The 24,543-nt window shown below is 44.7% G+C and overlaps 1 long non-coding RNA gene across 1 annotated transcript in view; it reads left to right on the top strand.

The window, feature by feature from the left end:
- The window catches only part of LOC143772788 (uncharacterized), a 208,645-nt gene extending 191,667 nt beyond the window's left edge, over window positions 1-16,978 (top strand). Inside the window, exon 3 of the long non-coding RNA XR_013215105.1 lies at window positions 16,755-16,978. This is a non-coding gene — a long non-coding RNA (uncharacterized LOC143772788). The remainder of the gene's footprint in view (window positions 1-16,754) is intronic.
- Window positions 16,979-24,543: the final 7,565 nt, after the last annotated feature.

Below are 24,543 nucleotides of genomic sequence, written 5' to 3'. Positions count from 1 at the left end.
CTGCCATGCGCCCAAACAGTGGTTTACCCCAACATATGGGGTATCTGCGTACTCAGGACAAATTGCACAACATTTTTTGGGGACCAATTTCTTCTCTTACCCTTGGGAAAATAAAAAATTGGGGGCGAAAAGATCATTTTTGTGAAAAAATATGATTTTTTATTTTTACGGCTCTGCATTATAAACTTCTGTGAAGCACTTGGTGGGTCAAAGTGCTCACCACACATCTAGATAAGTTCCTTAGGGGGTCTACTTTCCAAAATGGTGTCACTTGTAGGGGGTTTCAATGTTTAGGCACATCAGGGGCTCTCCAAACGCAACATGGCGTCCCATCTCAATTCCAGTCAATTTTGCATTGAAAAGTCAAATGGCGCTCCTTCCCTTCCAAGCTCTGCCATGCGCCCAAACAGTGGTTTACCCCAACATATGGGGTATCTGCGTACTCAGGACAAATTGCACAACATTTTTTGGGGACCAATTTCTTCTCTTACCATTGGGAAAATAAAAAATTGGGGGCGAAAAGATCATTTTTGTGAAAAAATATGATTTTTTATTTTTACGGCTCTGCATTATAAACTTCTGTGAAGCACTTGGTGGGTCAAAGTGCTCAACACACATCTAGATAAGTTCCTTAGGGGGTCTACTTTCCAAAATGGTGTCACTTGTAGGGGGTTTCAATGTTTAGGCACATCAGGGGCTCTCCAAACGCAACATGGCGTCCCATCTCAATTCCAGTCAATTTTGCATTGAAAAGTCAAATGGCGCTCCTTCCCTTCCAAGCTCTGCCATGCGCCCAAACAATGGTTTACACCCACATATGGGGTATCAGCGTACTCAGGACAAATTGTACAACAACTTTTGCAGTCTATTTTCTCCTGTTACCCTTGGTAAAATAAAACAAATTGGAGCTGAAATAAATTTTGTGTGAAAAAAAATTAAATGTTCATTTTTATTTAAACATTCCAAAAATTCCTGTGAAACACCTGAAGGGTTAATAAACTTCTTGAGTGTGGTTTTGAGCACCTTGAGGGGTGCAGTTTTTAGAATGGTGTCACACTTGGGTATTTTCTATCATACAGACCCCTCAAAATGACTTCAAATGAGATGTGGTCCCTAAAAAAAAATGGTGTTGTAAAAATGAGAAATTTCTGGTCAACTTTTAACCCTTATAACTCCCTAACAAAAAAAAATTTTGGTTCCAAAATTGTGCTGATGTAAAGTAGACATGTGGGAAATGTTACTTATTAAGTATTTTGCGTGACATATGTCTGTGATTTAAGGGCATAAAAATTCAAAGTTGGAAAATTGCAAAATTTTCAAAATTTTCGCCAAATTTCCGTTTTTTTCACAAATAAACGCAAGTTATATCGAAGAAATTTTACCACTATCATGAAGTACAATATGTCACAAGAAAACAATGTCAGAATCGCCAAGATCCGTTGAAGCGTTCCAGAGTTATAACCTCCTAAAGGGACAGTGGTCAGAATTGTAAAAATTGGCCCGGTCATTAACGTGCAAACCACCCTTGGGGGTGAAGGGGTTAAGGTGTGCAATTATTTGTTTGCTGATAATTTTGGAAAAGTAGCTAAAATGAATGAAACTATCAAAGTTGTTCATTTTTAAGTTGTGTAATGCGTGAAAAAAAGTTTTTGTGTTTTATCATGTACTTTTTAAATAAGGTTCCCATTCACAATAGGCTAAAATCAGCCGATTCTGTAAATGTGTATAAGATCCATCTACCTTGTAATTTGCATTTTGCGTTTCTCCGACCTTTTAATTCTAAGTGAGCTAAAAAGTTACTTTTGAATATTGATATGCTAGACAGATCTCTGAAGAAGACATTGCAGAGCTGTGTACATTCTTCTTCTACTTTTCCTAGATTATGAGCAAATCGCTGAGCTTTTTTTTCTACTAAAATGGTAGAAAACACACATGTATTGGCGATGGAAAGGAGGCTTTGAGGGGATATGGAGGAGGCCTATGGTTTTTTTTTTCAATTTTCGTTTTAGTGTGTGCAATCATCTGTTTGTTAATAATTTTGGAAAAGTTGATAAAATGTAGGAAACTGTCATAACTGTTAAGTTTAAAGATGTTTAACATATGAAACATACTGTTAGGGTTGGCAGATTGCACTAATTAAAAATGAATAACAAAGTACAATCGCAACCCGGGGTCCACTGTGCAGAGAAGATAAACTGCTGCTAGTGAGCAATGACGGAACGGACAGCGAGCGATTACTTGTACACACTGAGTTAACGCCACTCAGTGTGAACAGGAAGGAACAGTAGAAACAAGTACTAAGTGCTATGTCCAGTTAAACATCACAGGACAAGCACATGAACTGAACTTGCACTGTAACTGAACCGTGTCAATCGAACACAGGAACGAAACAGATGCTGAATTTATACTGAGTGTTATGCCCTGTTAAATGTCACAGGGAAAGCACGAGGAAAAAGTTTGCTCTGCAACTGAGCTGTGTCAATCGCACACAGAAACTAAACAGATGCTGAGCATAATACCCTGACTAGGGTTGAGTTAGCTCTGAAACTCTACTGTGTTAACCGTACACATGTAGGTAGCAGATGCTATGCCAAATGGCTAATTGTCCCCACTGATGCTAGCTGCCTGCCTACGTGTACAGTCCCAAAGCTAGACAAACATACAACACATGCAGACAGAGTGGTAAAGCCTCCACTCACATAGCCACACAAAATGATACCATTTGGGGTGTGTTATAGAAAAAGGCTCTATCCCAAACACTCATGCCCAGCCGGCGGAGACATTTTCTGAGGGCCAATCCGGAGCTGCTACATCACCAGAGCCAGAGACGTCCAACCTCCAATAGGAAGACGTGAGATCACGAACATGCTCAGTAAGGTGATTTCTGGACTTAGACTCCAGAGCGTCAAGTCACCGCTGCTTATCGCTGGTTACCAAAGACTTGGCTGGAGAGCCAGCAGTAACCAAACGAACACCACGAGCCTGAGCAAGACGCTGGGACCGACGTCTATGTTCAGCAGCACCCACAGCAGCCGAACCTGAATGGGAGACTGCAGAGACAGTTAAGGCTTGAGATCCATCCCATGAAGCGGGAGAATCCAAACGCCTAACATTACCCCTCACTAGCATCCCCATGGCGACGTTTGCCATGCTTGAAAGTCACCACAAGCTTGGAGGCATGGATGTGATGTTACTCATCGGCAGAAGCTCTATATTGCTCCAACCGCACAGTAGCTGTGTTAGTACAGGAGAGACCACCCCATTTGCAGATATGTGCCCCAGAGTGACCCGCCGGCTGAAAATCAGATGGTACATAGATCTCATCCGTGGTCACCAGGGCCTTAAGGCACAGATTCTCACAGAAACTGCCCCATTTCTGTATGCTCCCTGTCGACCAATCAATCTGGGGAGAAAGGAGGCACAGCCAAGGCACCCCCAGAAGTACCTCATCCATGCCCTCTGAGATAATGAGGAAAGAGACTCTCTCTTGATGTTTTGGAGACATAGTGAGAGTAAGAGGTATAGGATGATGGGAAATCGGGGTTGGTAAAATGGACCCATTAGCTGCCAGAATGGACATCAGTTTAGGAAGCTGCACTAATGGGATTGTGTGCTGTTAGGCGAAAGTAGCAGACATGAAATTGCCCTCAGCCCCGAAGTGCACACAAACATCAGCATAGAGAGTAATTGACCCAAATGTTAGAGACCCCAAAGTCCAATTTGGAAGTGTCATCTACTGGAATTAGTGAGCCTCTCCCTAAAGCCACTAGACTCTGTGACTCCTTCTGACGCTTGGGACATTTATTGGCAAAATGGCCAGTCTGCCTGCAGGCAAAACAAAGTACCAAGCGGGTGGTAGATTCTGCTTGAGAGACATCCAAGGGATCTACAGGATCAACAACCTGATTTGGTGGATTCATGAGATCGGTGAAGTTCAGAGCCAACCGAATCCCAGATCTACTCTGAGCTTGCTCCAATCCTTGCTTGACATCCCAAAGATCTATGCGAGTGGACACGGATATTAATTCATCCAGAGTAGTGGGAATCTCCCTAGTGGCCAAAGCATCCCCGACATGATCCGCTAAACCCCTTCAAAAGATAGGTCTCAGGGCCTTATACCTTATCAGGCCACTCCAACTCAGAAGCCAGAGTACGGAATTGGATGGCAAATTGACTAACCAAGGACGAACCCTGAGTTAATGCCCGAAATTGAAGTGCGAATGAACCTGAGCAAGACACGGGGACCGACGTCTATGCTCAGTAGCACCCTCAGCGGCCGAACTCGAAAGTGAGACCGTAGAGGCAGATAAGGCTTGGGATGTATCCCGTGCAGCGGGAGAATCCCGACACCTAACACATACTTTGTACAATGATGTGTAAGGAGTATCTGTAAATAGTTTGGTTGTTTCAATGGTAACATACGTATGCAAAACCTGGAATATAAAGAAACAAGACAGAAGGATCGTCACCTTCGAAATGTAGTGCTAGAGAAGGTTGTTATCAATGCTATGGATGGCAAGAAGAACAAAATATTCAATTTTGGATCAAATCAAGTGAGACATGTCCCTTGAAGCAACAATCACCAGGCTAGAAATTTCCTACTTTGGACACATCATACCAAGAGAGGAATCACTGGAGAAGGACATCATCATCAGAAAAATACAAGGAACATTCAAAGAGAAAAAACAGCAACTCGATATCTTGATACAGTCAAAGTAATGGCAGAAAAGACCCTGACAGACCTATCCAGTCATGCATAAGGTTGATCTTCTAACAGATCATTCAACTATCAAGTCAACAGGGCTCAAGATCAATACAAGAGTCATTTAAAACAAAAACAAAAAATGTATGAAGAAATGGATTTCTTTCTGTAATGGACTTTAGACCTTAAAAGTTGCCATACATATTAGACTAAAATCAGCCGATTTTGCAGATTTGAACAAACACGGCCTGCCTTGTAACTTGCGTTATGTGTTTTGGCCACATTTATCTATGCAAAGGAGTAAATATGGGCTTAAAGAAATAAAACATTGCAATCCATTTTTCCCCAATTGAGGTAAGCTGCCGCCAAAAGTTTCTGAAATTGACCTACCCACTTCTCCTTACTTACAACACATGCATACTTGGTCAAACAGAGCATGCTTCTGTATAGAGCTCAACAGGAATACCTCTCGCTTGGTTGACAGCCATTCAATGTGTCAGGTCAAATTAAGAGGGAATGTCAAATAAGTGACATTGCCATTTGTGACAATTCTAAAAAGAAAAGAAGACATAGAATCTAAGATTTAAGAATTTTAACTTGGCGATCAGTTTTAAATAGTATATATCAATGATGCTTTCTTCCAATGTCTATCTACAGCTGATATGTAATTATATATTTTTCTAATATGTAAATAAGATGTTTTGACCTTGAAATGTCTTACTGTTCCACAGTTTTGAAGTGATAGCCACATGATCACGTTTCAAAGCTCTCATAACTACCAGTATTGGTACCCAGATCAAGATATAATGGATTGTAGACCATATCAATGTGAGCTTGTACTTCTAATTAGCAAAGCATGAAGGGAGCATAGTGTAATGTAAATCGAGCTACAAGTTTACTTGTAAAGATATACACTAGACAGATCTCTGAAAGACAATTAAGTGTTTCGTACAACATTCTATTTGCGCTTTTCCTAAATTAAGAGCAAACAGATTATTTTTTCTTCTATAAAAATGGTAGAAAGAACACTTATATTGGAGATGGAAAGGAGGCTTTGAGGGGATATGGAGGAGGCCTATGTTTTTTAATTTTATTTTAAGGTGTGCAATTATTTGTTTGCTGATAATTTTGGAAAAGTAGCTAAAATGAATGAAACTATCAAAGTTGTTAATTTTTAAGTTGTGTAATGCGTGAAAAAAAGTTTTTGTGTTTTATCATGTACTTTTTAAATAAGATTCCCATACACAATAGACTAAAATCAGCCGATTCTGTAAATGTGTATAAGATCCATCTACCTTGTAATTTGCATTTTGCGTTTCTCCGACCTTTTAATTCTAAGTGAGCTAAAAAGTTACTTTTGAATTTTGATATGCTAGACACATCTCTGAAGAAGACATTGCAGAGCTGTGTACATTCTTCTTCTACTTTTCCTAGATTATGAGCAAATCGCTGAGCTTTTTTTTCTACTAAAATGGTAGAAAACACACGTCTTGGCGATGGAAAGGAGGCTTTGAGGGGATATGGAGAAGGCCTATGTTTTTTTTTTTTCAATTTTCTTTTTAGTGTGTGCAATCATCTGTTTGTTAATAGTTTAGGAAAAGTTGATAAAATGTAGGAAACTGTCATAACTGTTAAAGGGAACCTATCACCACGTTTTTTAAAGATTAGATAAAAATAATGTGAAATAGGGGCAGAGCTGGGCTTTACATTACTGCCTTTTTGGTGCCTTTACACCCCCGTTAGGCTGCCGAAATACCTTTGTGAAGTGGCCGTTTTGTCCTGTCACTCAAGTTGGTCAGGTCGGATGGGCGTGGTCACAGCGCTGTTTCTCCCCCAGATCAGGCTCATCATTACGTTGGTGGCGTAGTGGTGTGCGCATGTCCAAGGTCCCGAATCCTGCACAGGGGTGTGAAAATAGCAGCGATGTCCGTTATTCCATTGGTGGTCGGTGGGCGCGGCCATCTTGCTTTGGCCGCGCGTGCGCAGAAGCGGCGCTCTGCTGGCCGCGGCTTCAGGAAAATGGCCGCGGGCATCCGCGCGTGCGCAGATGGCTGTCGCGGCGGCCATTTTCGTGAAGCAGAGTTCGCATCTCGGCTTCACGAAAATGGCCGCCGCGATAGCCATCTGCGCACGCGCGGATGCCCGCCGCCATTTTCCTGAAGCCGCGGCCAGCAGAGCGCCGCTTCTGCGCACGCGCGGCCAAAGCAAGATGGCCGCGCCCACCGACCACCAATGGAATAACGGACATCGCTGCTATTTTCACACCCCTGTGCAGGATTCGGGACCTTGGACATGCGCACACCACTACGCCACCAACGTAATGATGAGCCTGATCTGGGGGAGAAACAGCGCTGTGACCACGCCCATCCGACCTGACCAACTTGAGTGACAGGACAAAACGGCCACTTCACAAAGGTATTTCGGCAGCCTAACGGGGGTGTAAAGGCACCAAAAAGGCAGTAATGTAAAGCCCAGCTCTGCCCCTATTTCACACTATTTTTATCTAATCTTTAAAAAACGGGGTGATAGGTTCCCTTTAAGTTTAAAGATGTTTAACATATGAAACATACTGTTAGGGTTGGCAGATTGCACTAATTAAAAATGAATAACAAAGTACAATCGCAACCCGGGGTCCACTGTGCAGAGAAAATAAACTGTTCCTTGTGATCAATGACGGAACGGACAGCGAGCGATTACTTGTACACCCTGAGTTAACGCCACTCAGTGTGAACAGGAAGGAACAGTAGAAACAAGTACTAAGTGCTATATGCAGTTAAACATCACAGGACAAGCACATGAACTGAATTTGCACTGTAACTTAACCATGTCAATCGAACACAGGAACGAAACAGACGCTGAATGTATACTGAGTGTTATGCCCTGTTAAATGTCACAGGGAAAGCACGAGGAAAAAGTTTGCTCTGCAACTGAGCTGTGTCAATCGCACACAGAAACTAAACAGATGCTGAGCATAATACCCTGACTAGGGTTGAGTTAGCTCTGAAACTCTACTATGTTAACCGTACACATGTAGGTAACAGATGCTATGCCAAATGGCTAATTGTCCCCACTGACGCTAGCTGCCTGCCTACGTGTGCAGTCCCAAAGCTAGACAAACATACAACACATGCAGACAGAATGGTAAAGCCTCCACTCACATAGCCACACAAAATGATATCATTTGGGGTGTTTTATAGAAAAAGGCTCTATCCCAAACACTCATGCCCAGCTGGCGGAGACATTTTCTGAGGGCCAATCCGGAGCTGCTACATCACCAGAGCCAGAGATGTCCAACCACCAATAGGAAGACGCGACATCACGAACATGCTCAGTAAGGTTATTTCTGGACTTAGACTCCAGAGCATCAAGTCGCCGCTGCCTATCGCTGGTTACCATAGACTTGGCTGGAGAGCCAGCAGTAACCAAACGAACACCACAAGCGTGAGCAAGACGCTGGGACCGACATCTATGCTCAGCAGCACCCACAGCGGCCGAACCTGAATGGGAGACTGCAGAGACAGTTAAGGCTTGGGATCTATCCCATGCAGCTGGAGAATCCAAACGCCTAACATTACCCCTTACTAGCATCCCCATGGCGACGTTTGCCATGCCTGAAAGTCGCCACAAGCTTGAAGGCATGGATGTGATGTTACTCATCGGCAGAAGCTCTCTATTGCTCCAACCGCACAGTAGCTGTGTTAGTACAGGAGAGACCACCCCATTTGCAGATATGTGCCCCAGAGTGACCCGCTGGCTGAAAATCAGATGGTACATAGATCTCATCCGGGGTCACCAGGGCCTTAAGGCACAGATTCTCACAGAAACTGCCCCATTTCTGCATGCTCCCCGTCGACCAATCAATCTGGGGAGAAAGGAAGCACAACCAAGGCATCCCCAGAAGTACCTTATCCATGCCCTCTGAGATAATGAGGAAAGAGACTATCTCCTGATGTTTTGGAGACATAGTGAGAGTAAGAGGTATAAGATGATGGGAAATCGTGGTTGATAAAACGGACCCATTAGCTACCAGAATGGACATCAGCTTAGGAAGCTGCACTAATGGGATTGCGTGCTGTTGGGCTAAAGTAGCAGACATGAAATTGCCCTCAGCCCCAGAGTGCACACAAGCCTCAGCATAGAGAGTAACTGACCGAAACGTTAGAGACCCCAAAGTCAAATTTGGAAGTGTCATCTACTGGAATTTGTGAGTCTCTCCCTAAAGCCACTAGACACTGTGACTCATCAAGCATGTGCCAAATGCTGATACACCACCATTAATGTTGCTAAAGTTCTGAAAATACTTTTGTGGCAATGCAAATATTTTCCCACATTTTTACCGAATGTTATTGATTTTTTCCTATTTTATACATTTTTGCTCTTGTTTCTGATCACGAATCCGAATGTGCCATATTCTTGCCGAATTTGTTTGGCGATCTTTTTCCGAACAAATTCGCTCATCAATAACAGCACGTTTGAAGTCTTAATGATGTTTCTTTTTCTTTATGAAGCATCTTGTCACACAACATACTTCCACTATAGGTTACTCCAGAGCTAGTGAGGCACACTGGTTTCTCCCTACTTCATCACCACCCAGCTTCAACACTACAGTCCTGACCAGGAAGTCTCCTACTTGCTCTGTGGTTCTGCATCCTGTTTCTTCCACTAATGGTGCCCTGGAATCCTCGCACTTAGGACACCCACTAGTCCATTGTACTCAGACCTGCTTTGGTCCGTTGCTTTCTACGTCACAAGCTCTTTGGTTCATGGTACTGCTTCCTGTTCCTAGAACCCTTCTCCTGAAGGCCACTCTTACTCGTTAGTCACTCTTTGTCTTTTCTCTCTTCAGGATCTCGCTATCCCTGTACTTTTGTCTCTCCTTACTCTGAATCACCCTATGGCAGCACTGCTCATTTGACACTCAATATTTACAGTAAGCAATCACTTGCCCTAAGACGTCTCCCACTATGGGCTAGTCTCGAACATTAACACTTACCTTACCCGAACATCACTATCTGTCTACAGTCACTATCTATACTACTTATCTTATTACCCAAATTCAAACTATGTCCTAACCAGGGCCGGACTGGGACTAAAATTCAGCCCTGGCATTTGAAGTTACACAGGCCCACTTGTCACATGGTGACTGTATAATATCTTTGTACACTTGTAGGCAGGGCCGGTTTTAGGCAAAGTGGGGCCCTAGGCAAAGTTTAAAATGGGGCCCCAAAAGCTAACATATTCCACATCACACAGAAGCCTTTCTGTTGTATTTACGTGCGCTGAGTTCAGGCCGCTAAATGAGTTTGATCGACAATACAGAAGTTGTTCAACGCTTGTTTCCCAGCCTCTTTCCACCAGCTGAGGAATAATGATGGGACAGAACGATCACTAATAGATCACTAACAGATCACCATACAGTATCATGTTTTCAGCAGCACATCTACAGTTTACACTGGCAATGTGCTGCTGACAACAAGGCTTTTTGTTCCAGCAAAAACAATCTGAATATGCAGCATTTTACTTGTTTAGTAAAATACACCCCATAGTCCTCCATATATTATAATGTGCTCCATAGTCCTCCATATAGTATAATACACTCCCTATAGTCCTCCATATATTAAAATACACTGCTCAGTCCTCAACATAGTATAATACACTCCTCATAGTCCTCCATATAGCATAATACACTCCTCATAGTGCTCCATATAGTATAATGCACCGCCACAGTCATCCATGTAGTACAATTCACTTCCCATAGTATAATGCACCCCATAGTTCTTCATATAGTATAACGTATTCCCCATAGTTCTCGATACAGTATCATGCAGCCCACATATAGTATAATGCAGCCACCCCAGAGTATAATACACCAACCACAGCGTATAATGCAGCCACCCCAGAGTATGTAACCCCCATAGAATATAATACAGCCCACCTCCCCATAATATATAATGTAGCCCCCCATAGAATATAATGCAGCCCCCCATAGTATAGAATATAATATACTCCCCATAGTATATAGCAAAGCCCGCATATTATATAGCACAAACCGCATAGTATACAGCACAGCCTGCATACTATAGCACAGCCCGTGTAGTAGATAACACAGCCCACAGAGCAGTATTCAGCACAGACCACACAGTAGTATACAGCACAGACCACACAGTAGTATACAGCACAGCCCACGTAGAAGTATACAGCACAGTCCACACAGTAGTATACAGCTCAGCCCACAGAGTAATATATACAGCACAGCCCACAAAGTAATATATACAGCACAGCCCACAAAGTAATATATACAGCACAGCCCATAGAGTAATATATACAGCACAGCCCACAGAGTAATATATACAGCACAGCCCACAGAGTAATATATACAGCACAGCCCACAGAGTAATATATACAGCACAGCCCACAGAGTAATATATACAGCACAGCCCACAGAGTACTATATACAGCACAGCCCACAGAGAACTATATACAGCACAGCCCACAGAGAACTATATACAGCACAGCCCACAGAGAACTATATACAGCACAGCCCACAGAGAACTATATACAGCACAGCCCACAGAGAACTATATACAGCACAGCCCACAGAGAACTATATACAGCACAGCCCACAGAGAAGTATATACAGCACAGCCCAGAGTACTATATACAGCACAGCCCAGAGTACTATATAAAGCACAGCCCACAGAGTACTACATACAGCACAGCCCACATTGTACTACATACAGCACAGCCCACAGAGTACTATATACAGCACAGCCCACAGAGTACTATATACAGCACAGCCCACAGAGTACTATATACAGCACAGCCCACAGAGTACTATATACAGCACAGCCCACAGAGTACTATATACAGCACAGCCCACAGAGTACTATATACAGCACAGCCCACAGAGTACTATATACAGCACAGCCAACAGAGTACTATATACAGCACAGCCAACAGAGTACTATATACAGCACAGCCCACAGAGTACTATATACAGCACAGCGCACAGAGTACTATATACAGCACAGCCCACATAGTACTATATACAGCACAGCCCACATAGTACTATATACAGCACAGCCCACAGAGTACTATATATAGCACAGCCCACAGAGCAATATATACAGCACAGCCCACAGAGTACTATATACAGCACAGCCCACAGAGTACTATATATAGCACAGCCCACAAAGTACTATATACAGCACAGCCCAGAGAGTACTACATACAGCACAGCCCACAGTGTACTATATATAGCACATAGCACACAGTAGTATACAGCACAGAACACAGCCCACAGAAAACTATATACAGCCCACAGTAGTATACAGCACAGAGCACAGCCCAGAGAACTATATACAGCCCACAGTGGTATACAGCACAGAGCACAGCCCAGAGAACTATATACAGCCCACAGTAGTATACAGCACAGAGCACAGCCCAGAGAACTATATACAGCCCACAGTAGTATACAGCACAGAGCACAGCCCACAGAGAACTATATACAGCCCACAGTAGTATACAGCACAGAGCACAGCCCACAGAGAACTATATACAGCCCACAGTGGTATACAGCACAGAGCACAGCCCTCAGAGAACTATATACAGCCCACAGTGGTATACAGCACAGAGCACAGCCCACAGAGAACTATATACAGCCCACAGTGGTATACAGCACAGAGCACAGCCCACAGAGAACTATATACAGCCCACAGTGGTATACAGCACAGAGCACAGCCCACAGAGAACTATATACAGCCCACAGTAGTATACAGCACAGAGCACAGCCCACAGAGAACTATATACAGCCCACAGTGGTATACAGCACAGAGCACAGCCCACAGAGAACTATATACAGCCCACAGTGGTATACAGCACAGAGCACAGCCCACAGAGAACTATATACAGCCCACAGTGGTATACAGCACAGAGCACAGCCCACAGAGAACTATATACAGCCCACAGTGGTATACAGCACAGAGCACAGCCCACAGAGAACTATATACAGCCCACAGTGGTATACAGCACAGAGCACAGCCCACAGAGAACTATATACAGCCCACAGTAGTATACAGCACAGAGCACAGCCCACAGAGAACTATATACAGCCCACAGTAGTATACAGCACAGAGCACAGCCCACAGAGAACTATATACAGCCCACAGTGGTATACAGCACAGAGCACAGCCCACAGAGAACTATATACAGCCCACAGTAGTATACAGCACAGAGCACAGCCCACAGAGAACTATATACAGCCCACAGTGGTATACAGCACAGAGCACAGCCCACAGAGAACTATATACAGCCCACAGTGGTATACAGCACACAGCACAGCCCACAGAGAACTTTATACAGCCCACAGTGGTATACAGCACAGAGCACAGCCCACAGAGAACTATATACAGCCCACAGTGGTATACAGCACAGAGCACAGCCCACAGAGAACTATATACAGCCCACAGTAGTATACAGCACAGAGCACAGCCCACAGAGAACTATATACAGCCCACAGTAGTATACAGCACAGAGCACAGCCCACAGAGAACTATATACAGCCCACAGTAGTATACAGCACAGAGCACAGCCACAGAGTACTATATATAGCACAGTAGTATACAGCACAGAGCACAGCCCACAGAGAACTATATACAGCCCACAGTAGTATACAGCACAGAGCACAGCCCACAGAGAACTATATACAGCCCACAGTGGTATACAGCACAGAGCACAGCCCACAGAGAACTATATACAGCCCACAGTGGTATACAGCACAGAGCACAGCCCACAGAGAACTGTATACAGCCCACAGTAGTATACAGCACAGAGCACAGCCACAGAGAACTATATACAGCCCACAGTGGTATACAGCACAGAGCACAGCCCACAGAGAACTATATACAGCCCACAGTAGTATACAGCACAGAGCACAGCCCACAGAGAACTATATACAGCCCACAGTAGTATACAGCACAGAGCACAGCCCACAGAGAACTATATACAGCCCACAGTAGTATACAGCACAGAGCACAGCCCACAGAGAACTATATACAGCCCACAGTAGTATACAGCACAGAGCACAGCCACAGAGTACTATATATAGCACAGTAGTATACAGCACAGAGCACAGCCCACAGAGAACTATATACAGCCCACAGTAGTATACAGCACAGAGCACAGCCCACAGAGAACTATATACAGCCCACAGTAGTATACAGCACAGAGCACAGCCACAGAGTACTATATATAGCACAGTAGTATACAGCACAGAGCACAGCCCACAGAGAACTATATACAGCCCACAGTAGTATACAGCACAGAGCACAGCCCACAGAGAGCTATATACAGCCCACAGTAGTATACAGCACAGAGCACAGCCCACAGAGAACTATATACAGCCCACAGTAGTATACAGCACAGAGCACAGCCACAGAGAACTATATATAGCACAGTAGTATACAGCACAGAGCACAGCCCACATCTTTTCTCTTCCTCCACCCCCTCCCCTCACCTCCTCCGAGAATGGCCCCACAGTCCAGAAAAAAAAAAACTCTCCTCACCTCTCCTCTTGCCAGCGTTGCTTCCGCCTTCCTGCTCCTGTCTCTGTCTCAGCAGCGTGCAGTCTGCCCGGGACACAGCAGGTGCGCGATGATATGACGTCATCGCGCACCCGCAGTGTCAGAGGCAGAGCGGGGAATGATGGGAGAGGAGCGTCTGTAGACGCTCTCCTCCATCATTGAATTCAACTGTACCTACCGGCGTCTATACGCCGGTATAGTTGAATGCGACGGCGGGGGCGGGGGGAGGCGGATCGAGCGGCCCACTACTGGCACCGGCCCTTCTGGCATTTGCCAGAAGTGCCCGATGGCCAGTCCGGCCCTGGTCCTAACCTATGCTTATCCTACTGTAAACTATGCATTCTCACATTACTAACACAGTATATTATATTACATAGGAACATATCACACGATGCTGGACACTATTCACATTACACATAAAATAATGAGATTGGTATCTTCAGTGGTAGGAAAGTAAAAGTCCAGCCCACACTCCTTAGGCTATGTGCAAACGTTCAGGTTTTTTTGCATTTTTTTCCACTATAAAAACGTGATGAAAATGCATACAAAATGCATACATATGCATACTATCATTTAGAATGCATTCTGCAATTTTTGTGCACATGATGCGTTTTTTTCCGCGAAAAAAAACGCATTGCAGTAAAAAAAAGCAGCATGTTCATTAATTTGGGGAATTTTTCGCGTTTTTCCCGCTATTTAATGCATTGGGAAAAACGCAAAAATAGGCACAAAAAATGCGCAAAAAACACGTCAAAAACGCGAAAAAAACACATGCGGATTTCTGGAAGAAATGTCCAGTTTTTGTCAGGAAATTTCTGGAAGAAATCCTGAACATGAGCACATACCCTTAATGTATTGGGCAAAAAAAACGCCAAAATAAACGCACTAAAAACGCGCAAAAAACGCACAAAAAATGTGTCAAAAAACACGAAAAAACCGCATGCGGATTTCTGGCAGAAATATTCGTTTTTTTTCAGGAAATTTCTGCAAGAAATCCTGAACGTGTGCACATACCCTTACAGTGACACCATGTACGCCATGACTTTGTGCATGCAAGTGCAAAAGTGTCCTGTGCTTCATCGAAGTTCTGGTTCATCGGGAGATTCCAGGGGATTTAAGTGCGACTGGTCAGGATCACAATATCTGACAAGACGAGACGGGTGATAGTGAGAAGCGTAGGTGTGAGTTGATTTTTGTACAATTTGAACAGAGTCCAATTTCACTCAAATTTACTTGCTCATCTCTTTTATTAACTTTCTCATGGGAATGGCCAGAAAACAGCAAACCTTTTTGTTTCTGTTACAAATTTTGTGCCATTCATGAGGCAACATATTTAATACTGTATAAGGCCGGTTTCACACGTCAGTGGCTCCGGTACGTGAGGTGACAGTTTCCTCACGTACCGGAGACACTGACACACGTAGATCCATTAAAATCAATGCATCTGTGCAGATGTCATTGATTTTTTTGCGGACCGTGTCTCCGTGTGCCAAACACGGAGACATGTCAGTGTTCGTGGGAGCGCACGGATTACACGGACCCATTAAATTCAATGGGTCCGTGTAAAAAACGGACCGCACACTGACGTTCTCCGTGTGCAGTCCCTGTGCCGTGCAGGAGACAGCACTACAGTAAGCGCTGTCCCCCCCACATGGTGCTGAAGCCGCGATTCATATCTTCTGTGCAGCAGCGTTTGCTGCATAGAAGATATGAATAATAGTGTTTAAAAGAAAGATCTATCTGTCCGCCGCCCTCCCACCCCCTGTGCGCCCCCCCGCTGTTCTGAAAATACTCACCCTCGTTGGCTGTCGCTGCTTCTTGTCCTGACCGCGCCTTCTACTGTATGCGGTCACGTGGGGCCGCTCATTTACAGTCATGAATAGGCGGCTCCACCCCTATGGGAGGTGGAGCCACATATTCATGACTGTAATCGGCGGCCCCACGTGACCGCATACAGTAGAAGGGGCGGCCAGCACAGGAAGCAGCGACAGCCAACGAAGGAGCCGGGTGAGTACTTTCAGAACAGCGGGGGGGCGCACAGGGGGTGGGAGGGCGGCGGACAGATAGATCTTTCTTTTAAACACTATTATTCATATCTTCTATGCAGCAAACGCTGCTGCACAGAAGATATGAATCGCGGCTTCAGCACGATGCAGGGGACAGCGCTAAACTTTAGCGCTGTCTCCTGCACGCTCCGTGTGGTACCCACTCGGCACACGTGTGCCGCACGTATGGCCTACGTGAGCTCACGGGCACACGGACACGGATAACTCCGGTACCGATTTTTTCCGGTACCGGAATTATCTGGACGTGTGGGACAGCCCTAAGGGACTTTGCTGCTATTCACAGGCTCCGGAGACAAAATCGAGGAATCTGGACTACATTGGGTCTGCGTGACAACATTTTGGGCACTAAATTGGTGAAAGAGGGAATTTCTCTTGTTTTTATTTCTATCATTTTTTGTCTTTCAGGTATCCTTTTCTGGACTATTTCGGATTTGTTGGAATACCGTAGACCTACAGTACATGTGATTTTTTTTCAATAAATTTGTGAACAAGGGATAATGTGGGGGAGTCTTTATTCATATAACGTGTTGACAAATCACTGCTGTCATCATCCCCAACTACACTTAACCCCGATTGCCATTGCATCAGGGCAATCGGGAAAACCTGTTCAAAGTGCCAGAATTGGCGTATCTCATCTGATGCGCCAATTCTGGGGTGGCTTCAGCAAGGGATAATGTGGGGGAGTCTTTATTCATATAACGTGTTGACAAATCACCGCTGTCATCATCCCCAACTACCCTTAACCCTGATTGCCATTGCATCAGGGCAATCGGGAAAACCTGTTCAAAGTGCCAGAATTGGCGTATCTCATCTGATGCGCCAATTCTGGGGTGGCTTCAGGCTTTTAGGCTGGGAAGGGTAAAATAACCATGGACCTTCCCAGCTTGATAATATCAGCCCGCAGCTGTCTGCTTTACCATGGCTGGTTATCAAATAGATGGGTACCACATGTCTTTTTTTAATTATTTATTTGGTTAAACAAGGCTAAAAACACCTGAGAAAATGCACTTACAACTCATGTACTTTTATTTAACTGCTGATTTATCGCATCTAATGCAAGTCTGTGGGTATATTCAGCACAGAAGGCTGAGTGTTCTCTCAAGAGAAATTGACATGCTGCGGCTTGGAAACTCACATCGCAGGTGATTTTACACAACGTAAAAGAGAAGCACAGTAGGCATGGGGTTTCTATTAATCCCATCCACTGTGCTTGTACTGTACAACACAGTGGTTTGGACACAGCAAAAATCACCTGCGTCCAGAACGCTAGTATTACCGATCATGGGCGTGCAGCCTAATATAATTAACCCTGCCTATATGCCTCTAATCTAAAACTATCCCTCCTCCACCAGCTACACTGAGTGCAGGTAAATCACAAAAAGATCCAAAAACTTTTTTGAATCGTGCCAAAATCTATACATAAAACCCGTCTGTCACACTATCATCACATTATTTGTGAAAGGTGAACAGAAAAAGCACAATGATACAGATTCCATTCCAATCTAATAATAGTTTATTAAATACTCAAGTTACAATTGCTATAATAAATCCAATTAACCTCAGATGTGAGGGACACATATGGCTACTTTCTCCTAAACCACATTCCACTAAACTCAGATATGTGAAATTCCAGATCATGCAACCCATAAATAGTCTGTAAACAACCTATGCCTTTGCTGAGATAATGTTTTATAAAAAATATCTACAGTAGCCGAATAATTTTTAGTCGCAAAATTAATATAACTCTCATAGCAGCTGACTTGTTCCATTAGGGTCCAAACTATAAATTCACTCACGGAATGTATGGAGAAAGTGCCGTGTCCCTCCACCCCGATGTGCGTTTCGTCCACACTTCTTCAGGGGCGTGTACTGAATGCAGGTAACAGCATTTTTACAAGAGAAATGACAGTATGTAGCCCTGAAAAGGACTGTTATTTTCATGGTGCAGCAGTGGTATATAAGAACTGCAATAGCACTTAAAGGGGTATTCCCATCTCCAAGTTACTATTCCAATAGGTAGTAGGTCTAATAATAATAATCACAAAGAAAAAAGAAGAAAAAATTGAATGGCACAAAGACCAAAAAATCGACTTACTGGTGGAGATGATGGTCTCTGAATCAACTACACCCTTCACGGTATATTCACGGTGTGTGGAGGTGCTTGCTGAAAAACACATATGAAGTAATCCAGAAATAAGAAAACAGCCGCACACTCGATTCGAGTGTGCGGCTGTTTTCTTCTTACTTCTGGACTAATAATAATAATAATATTAATAATAATAATATTAGCAAATACCTCCAATTACAAATGCAGTATAGATCATATGATTAGTGTTGAGCCTTGCGGGTATCGGAATTCCGATACCGAGATCCGATACTTTTGTGGTATCGGGAATCGGTATCGGGATTAATATCAATGTGTAAAAGAAAGAATTAAAATAAAAAATAGGGATATACTCACCTCTCCGACGCAGCCTGGACTTTACCGCCGTAACCGGGAGCCGTTGTACCTAAAAATGCGCGCTTGAAGGGCCTTAGATGACGTCACGGTGCTCTGATTGGTCCGTAGCGGTCGCGTGACCGCTATGCGACCAATCACAAAGCAGTGACGTCACCTAAGGTCTTTCAAGCGCTTGAAAGACCTTGGGTGACGTCACTGCTTTGTGATTGGTCGCGTAGCGGCACACGCGACCGCTACGCGACCAATCAGAAGCTGCGGACGTCTTCTAAGGTATTTCAAGCGCTTGAAAGACCTTAGGTGACGTCACTGCTTTGTGATTGGTCGCGTAGCGGTCACGCGACCGCTACGGATCAATCAGAGCGCAGTGACCTCATCTAAGGCCCTGCAAGCGCGCATTCTTAGGTACAACGGCTCCCGGTTACGGCGGTAAAGTCCAGGAGCCGCCGGAGAGGTGAGTATATCCCTATTTTTTATTTTTAATTCTTTCTTTTACACATTGATATGGATCCCTGTTGTGAACTCTGTTTTCGGGCTCCCTCTTGTGGTCACTGGTGGTATGGTGTGACTTTTGCTTTGGGCTCCCCCTGGTGGCTTTATTTGTTTTCCTGCTGGTCTCTGGCTATCAGCTGGTTCGTTATCCTCTGGGAGGTTCCTATATAGCTCTGTTTTGCTTCCTCTTGTTGCCGGCTGTCGATGTAATCAGTGCTACTCAGATTCCTTCTGACTACCTTGCTCCCAGTCCATCCAGGACAAAGCTAAGTTTTGTTTGCTCTTTTTTTGATCAGCAGTGTTTATCATGTTTTCTTGTCCAGCTTGCTAAAATGTGATTTCCTCGCTTGCTGGATGCTCTAGTGGACTGAGTTTCTCCCCACACACCATTAGTTGGTGCGTGGGTTCTTGTAATCTCAGGATGGATATTTTGTCAGGGTTTTTTATTGATCGCATAGACCCCTGCTCTATTTTCTGCTTTCTAGTACTAGTGGGCCTCTTTTGCTGAATCTGATTTCATCCCTACGTATGTGCCTTCTTCTTACTTCACCGTTAATATTTGTTGGGGGCTTCTATATCTTTGGGGATTATTTCTCTGGAGGCAAGCGAGGTCTTTCTTTCTCTTTAGGGGTAGCTAGTTCCTCAGGCTGGCTCGAGACGTTTATGAATTTTTTAGGCACATTCACCGGCTACCTCTAGTTGTTTTGGATAGGTTCAGATTTGCGATCAGTCCAGTTACCATCTCCCTAGAGCTTGTCCTTAGTTTATTCACTTGCTGGTCTATTCGTGATCCTCAGCCACTAAGGATCATAACAGTACAGCCGGCCAGTAAAGTGTTAATTGCATGGCAGAAGCAGGAGAAAAGAAGCCTTGAGAAATTTTTTTTTTTTTTTTTTGCCGTGTGTCTAGCTGCTGTGGCTAGCTTCTCTCCTCCTCTTAATCTTGGTGTGGCTCTGAGTTCAGCTGCTGACATGGATGTCCAGAGCTTGGCTTCCAGTCTGGATCATCTTGCTGCTAGGGTTCAAAGTATTCAGGATTTTGTTGTTCACAGTCCTATGTCAGAGCCTAGAATACCTATTCCGGAGTTGTTTTCTGGAGATAGATCTAGGTTCCTGAATTTTAGGAACAATTGTAAGTTGTTTCTTTCTTTGAAACCTCGTTCCTCTGGTGATGCCGTTCAGCAAGTTAAGATTATCATTTCCTTTTTGCGTGGTGACCCCCAAGATTGGGCCTTCGCATTGGCGCCAGGGGATCCTGCATTGCTTAGTGTAGATGCGTTTTTTCTAGCCCTTGGATTGCTCTATGAGGAACCTAATCTTGAGAACCAGGCTGAAAAACGTTATTGGCCCTCTCGCAGGGGCAAGATGAAGCAGAGGTGTACTGCCAGAAATTTCGGAAATGGTCGGTGCTTACTCAGTGGAATGAGTGTGCCCTGGCTGCAAATTTCAGAGAAGGTCTTTCTGAAGCCATTAAGAATTTCATGGTGGGGTTCCCTACGCCTGCAGGTCTGAATGAGTCAATGACTCTGGCCATTCAGATTGATCGGCGTTTGCGGGAGCGCAAACCTGTGCACCATTTGGCGGTGTCTTCTGAACAGACACCTGAATCTATGCAATGTGACAGAATTCTGACCAGAAGTGAACGGCAAAATTATAGACGGCAAAATGGGTTGTGCTTTTACTGTGGTGACTCAGCTCATGTTATCTCAGCATGCTCTAAGCGCAAAAAAAAGGTTGATAAATCTGTCACCATTGGTACTTTACAGCTTAAGTTCATTTTGTCTGTTACCCTGATTTGTTCCCTGTCATCTTACCCGGTTAATGCTTTTGTAGATTCAGGTGCTGCCCTGAGTCTGATGGATTGGTCATTTGCCAGGCGCTGTGGTTTCGATTTGGAGCCTTTAAAATTCCCTATTCCACTAAGGGGAATTGATTCTACACCATTGGCTACGAATAGACCTCAGTACTGGACACAAGTGACCATGTGCATGACTCCTGTTCATCAGGAGGTGATTCACTTTCTTGTACTGCATAATTTGCATGATGTCGTCATGTTGGGTCTGCCATGGTTGCAGACTCATAATCCAGTCCTGGATTGGAAAGCTATGTCGGTGTCAAGTTGGGGTTGTCAGGGAATTCATGGTGACGCTCCTGTGGTGTCTATTGCTTCGTCCACTCCTTCTGAAGTCCCTACGTTTTTGTCAGACTACCAGGATGTATTTGAGGAGCCCAAACTCAATTCTCTACCTCCTCATGGGGACTGTGATTGTGCTATAAATTTGATTCCTGGTAGTAAGTTTCCTAAGGGACGACTTTTCAATTTATCTGTGCCGGAGCATGCTGCCATGCGGAGTTATATAAAGGAGTCTTTAGAGAAGGGACATATTCGCCCGTCCTCATCCCCTCTTGGTGCAGAATTCTTTTTTGTGGCTAAAAAGGATGGTTCCCTGAGACCCTGTATTGATTATCGCCTTTTGAATAAAATCACGGTCAAATTTCAGTATCCTTTGCCATTGTTAACTGATTTGTTTGCTCTCATTAGGGGGTCTAGTTGGTTCACCAAGATAGATCTTCGTGGTGCGTATAACCTTGTGCGTATAAAACGGGGTGATGAATGGAAAACTGCATTTAATACGCCTGAAGGCCATTTTGAGTACTTGGTGATGCCTTTTGGACTTTCTAATGCTCCTTCAGTCTTTCAGTCCTTTATGCATGACATCTTCCGTGAATATCTGGATAAGTTTATGATTGTGTATCTGGATGATATTCTGGTTTTTTCGGATGATTGGGAGTCTCATGTTAAGCAGGTCAGGATGGTCTTTCAGGTCCTACGTGACAATGCTTTATTTGTGAAGAGCTCAAAATGTCTTTTTGGAGTCCAGAAGATTTCTTTTTTGGGTTTCATTTTTTCTCCTTCTACTATTGAGATGGACCCAGTCAAGGTTCAGGCTATTCATGACTGGACGCAGCCTACATCTGTTAAGAGTCTTCAGAAGTTCTTGGGTTTTGCTAATTTTTACCGTCGCTTCATAGCTAATTTTTCTGGCGTTGTTAAGCCTTTGACGGATTTGACCAAGAAGGGTTCTGATGCGACTAATTGGTCTTCTGCGGCTGTGGAGGCCTTTCGGGAGCTGAAGCGTCGGTTTTCTTCGGCTCCGGTCGTATGTCAGCCAGATGTCTCACTTCCCTTCCAGGTGGAGGTTGATGCTTCCGAGATTGGAGCGGGGGCTGTTTTGTCGCAGAGAAGCCCCGATGGCTCTGTGATGAAGCCATGTGCTTTTTTTTCAAGAAAGTTTTCGCCTGCCGAGCAGAATTATGATGTCGGTAATCGGGAGCTGTTGGCTATGAAGTGGGCATTTGAGGAGTGGCGACATTGGCTCGAGGGAGCTAAACATCGTGTGGTGGTCTTGACTGACCACAAGAATTTGATTTATCTCTAGTCGGCCAAGCGGCTGAATCCCAGACAGGCTCGTTGGTCGTTGTTTTTCCCTCGTTTTGATTTCATGGTCTCGTACCTGCCGGGTTCGAAGAATGTGAAGGCTGATGCTCTTTCTAGGAGTTTTGTGCCTGACTCTCCTGGAGATTCAGAGCCGGCTGGTATCCTTAGAGAAGGGGTGATTTTGTCTGCCATCTCCCCAGATTTGCGACGTGTGCTGCAAGAGTTTCAGGCGGATAGACCTGACCGCTGTCCACCGGAGAGACTGTTTGTCCCAGATAGATGGACCAACAGAGTCATCTCCGAGGTTCATTCTTCGGTGTTGGTGGGCCATCCTGGAATATTTGGTACCAGAGACTTGGTGGCCAGGTCTTTTTGGTGGCCTTCCTTGTCGCGGGATGTGCGTTCCTTTGTGCAGTCTTGTGGAATTTGTGCTCGGGCGAAACCTTGCTGTTCTCGTGCCAGTGGTTTGCTGTTACCTTTGCCTGTCCCGAAGAGGCCTTGGATGCACATTTCCATGGATTTTATTTCAGATCTCCCTGTCTCTCAGAGAATGTCTGTCATCTGGGTGGTGTGTGATCGTTTTTCTAAGATGGTCCATTTGGTGCCCTTGCCTAAGTTGCCTTCCGCCTCCGAGTTGGTTCCACTGTTGTTTCAAAATGTGGTTCGTTTGCACGGGATTCCTGAGAACATTGTTTCTGACAGAGGATCCCAGTTTGTGTCTAGATTTTGGCGGACCTTTTGTGCTAAGTTGGGCATTGAATTGTCTTTTTCGTCAGCCTTCCATCCTCAGACGAATGGCCAAACCGAGCGAACTAATCAGACCTTGGAGACTTATTTAAGATGTTTTGTTTCTGCTGACCAGGACAACTGGGTTACTTTTTTACCGTTGGCCGAGTTTGCCCTTAATAATCGGGCTAGTTCTGCTACTTTGGTTTCTCCTTTTTTTTGTAATTCGGGGTTTCATCCTCGTTTTTCCTCGGGTCAGGTGGAGCCTTCTGACTGTCCTGGATTGGATGTTGTGGTGGATAGGTTGCATCAGATTTGGAATCATGTGGTGGACAATTTGAAGTTGTCACAAGAGAAGGCTCAGCTCTTTGCCAACCGCCGTCGCTGTGTGGGTCCCCGACTTCGCGTTGGGGACTTGGTGTGGTTGTCTTCTCGCTTCGTTCATATGAAGGTCTCCTCTCCTAAGTTCAAGCCTCGGTTTATCGGTCCTTATAAGATTATGGAAGTCCTTGGCCCTGTGTCATTCCGTCTGGACCTCCCGGCATCATTTGCTATTCATAATGTGTTCCATCGCTCGTTGTTGCGGAGGTATGTGGTACCTGTGGTTCCTCCGGTTGAGCCTCCTGCCCCGGTGCTGGTTGAGGGAGAATTGGAATATGTGGTGGAGAAGATCTTGGATTCTCGTGTTTCTAGTCGGAGGCTCCAGTATTTGGTCAAGTGGAAGGGCTATGGTCAGGAGGATAATTCTTGGGTTGTCGCCTCTGATGTTCATGCGGCCGATTTGGTTTGTGCCTTCCATGTGGCTCATCCTGATCGCTCTGGGGGTTTTCATGAGGGTTCGGTGACCCCTCCTTAAGGGGGGGGTACTGTTGTGAACTCTGTTTTCGGGCTCCCTCTTGTGGTCACTGGTGGTATGGTGTGACTTTTGCTTTGGGCTCCCCCTGGTGGCTTTATTTGTTTTCCTGCTGGTCTCTGGCTATCAGCTGGTTCGTTATCCTCTGGGAGGTTCCTATATAGCTCTGTTTTGCTTCCTCTTGTTGCCGGCTGTCGATGTAATCAGTGCTACTCAGATTCCTTCTG

The sequence above is a fragment of the Ranitomeya variabilis genome, chromosome 1, assembly GCF_051348905.1.
Source record: "Ranitomeya variabilis isolate aRanVar5 chromosome 1, aRanVar5.hap1, whole genome shotgun sequence".
In the NCBI taxonomy this organism is placed as follows: Eukaryota; Metazoa; Chordata; class Amphibia; order Anura; family Dendrobatidae; genus Ranitomeya; species Ranitomeya variabilis.
This window is presented reverse-complemented; position numbering and strand designations above follow the sequence as displayed.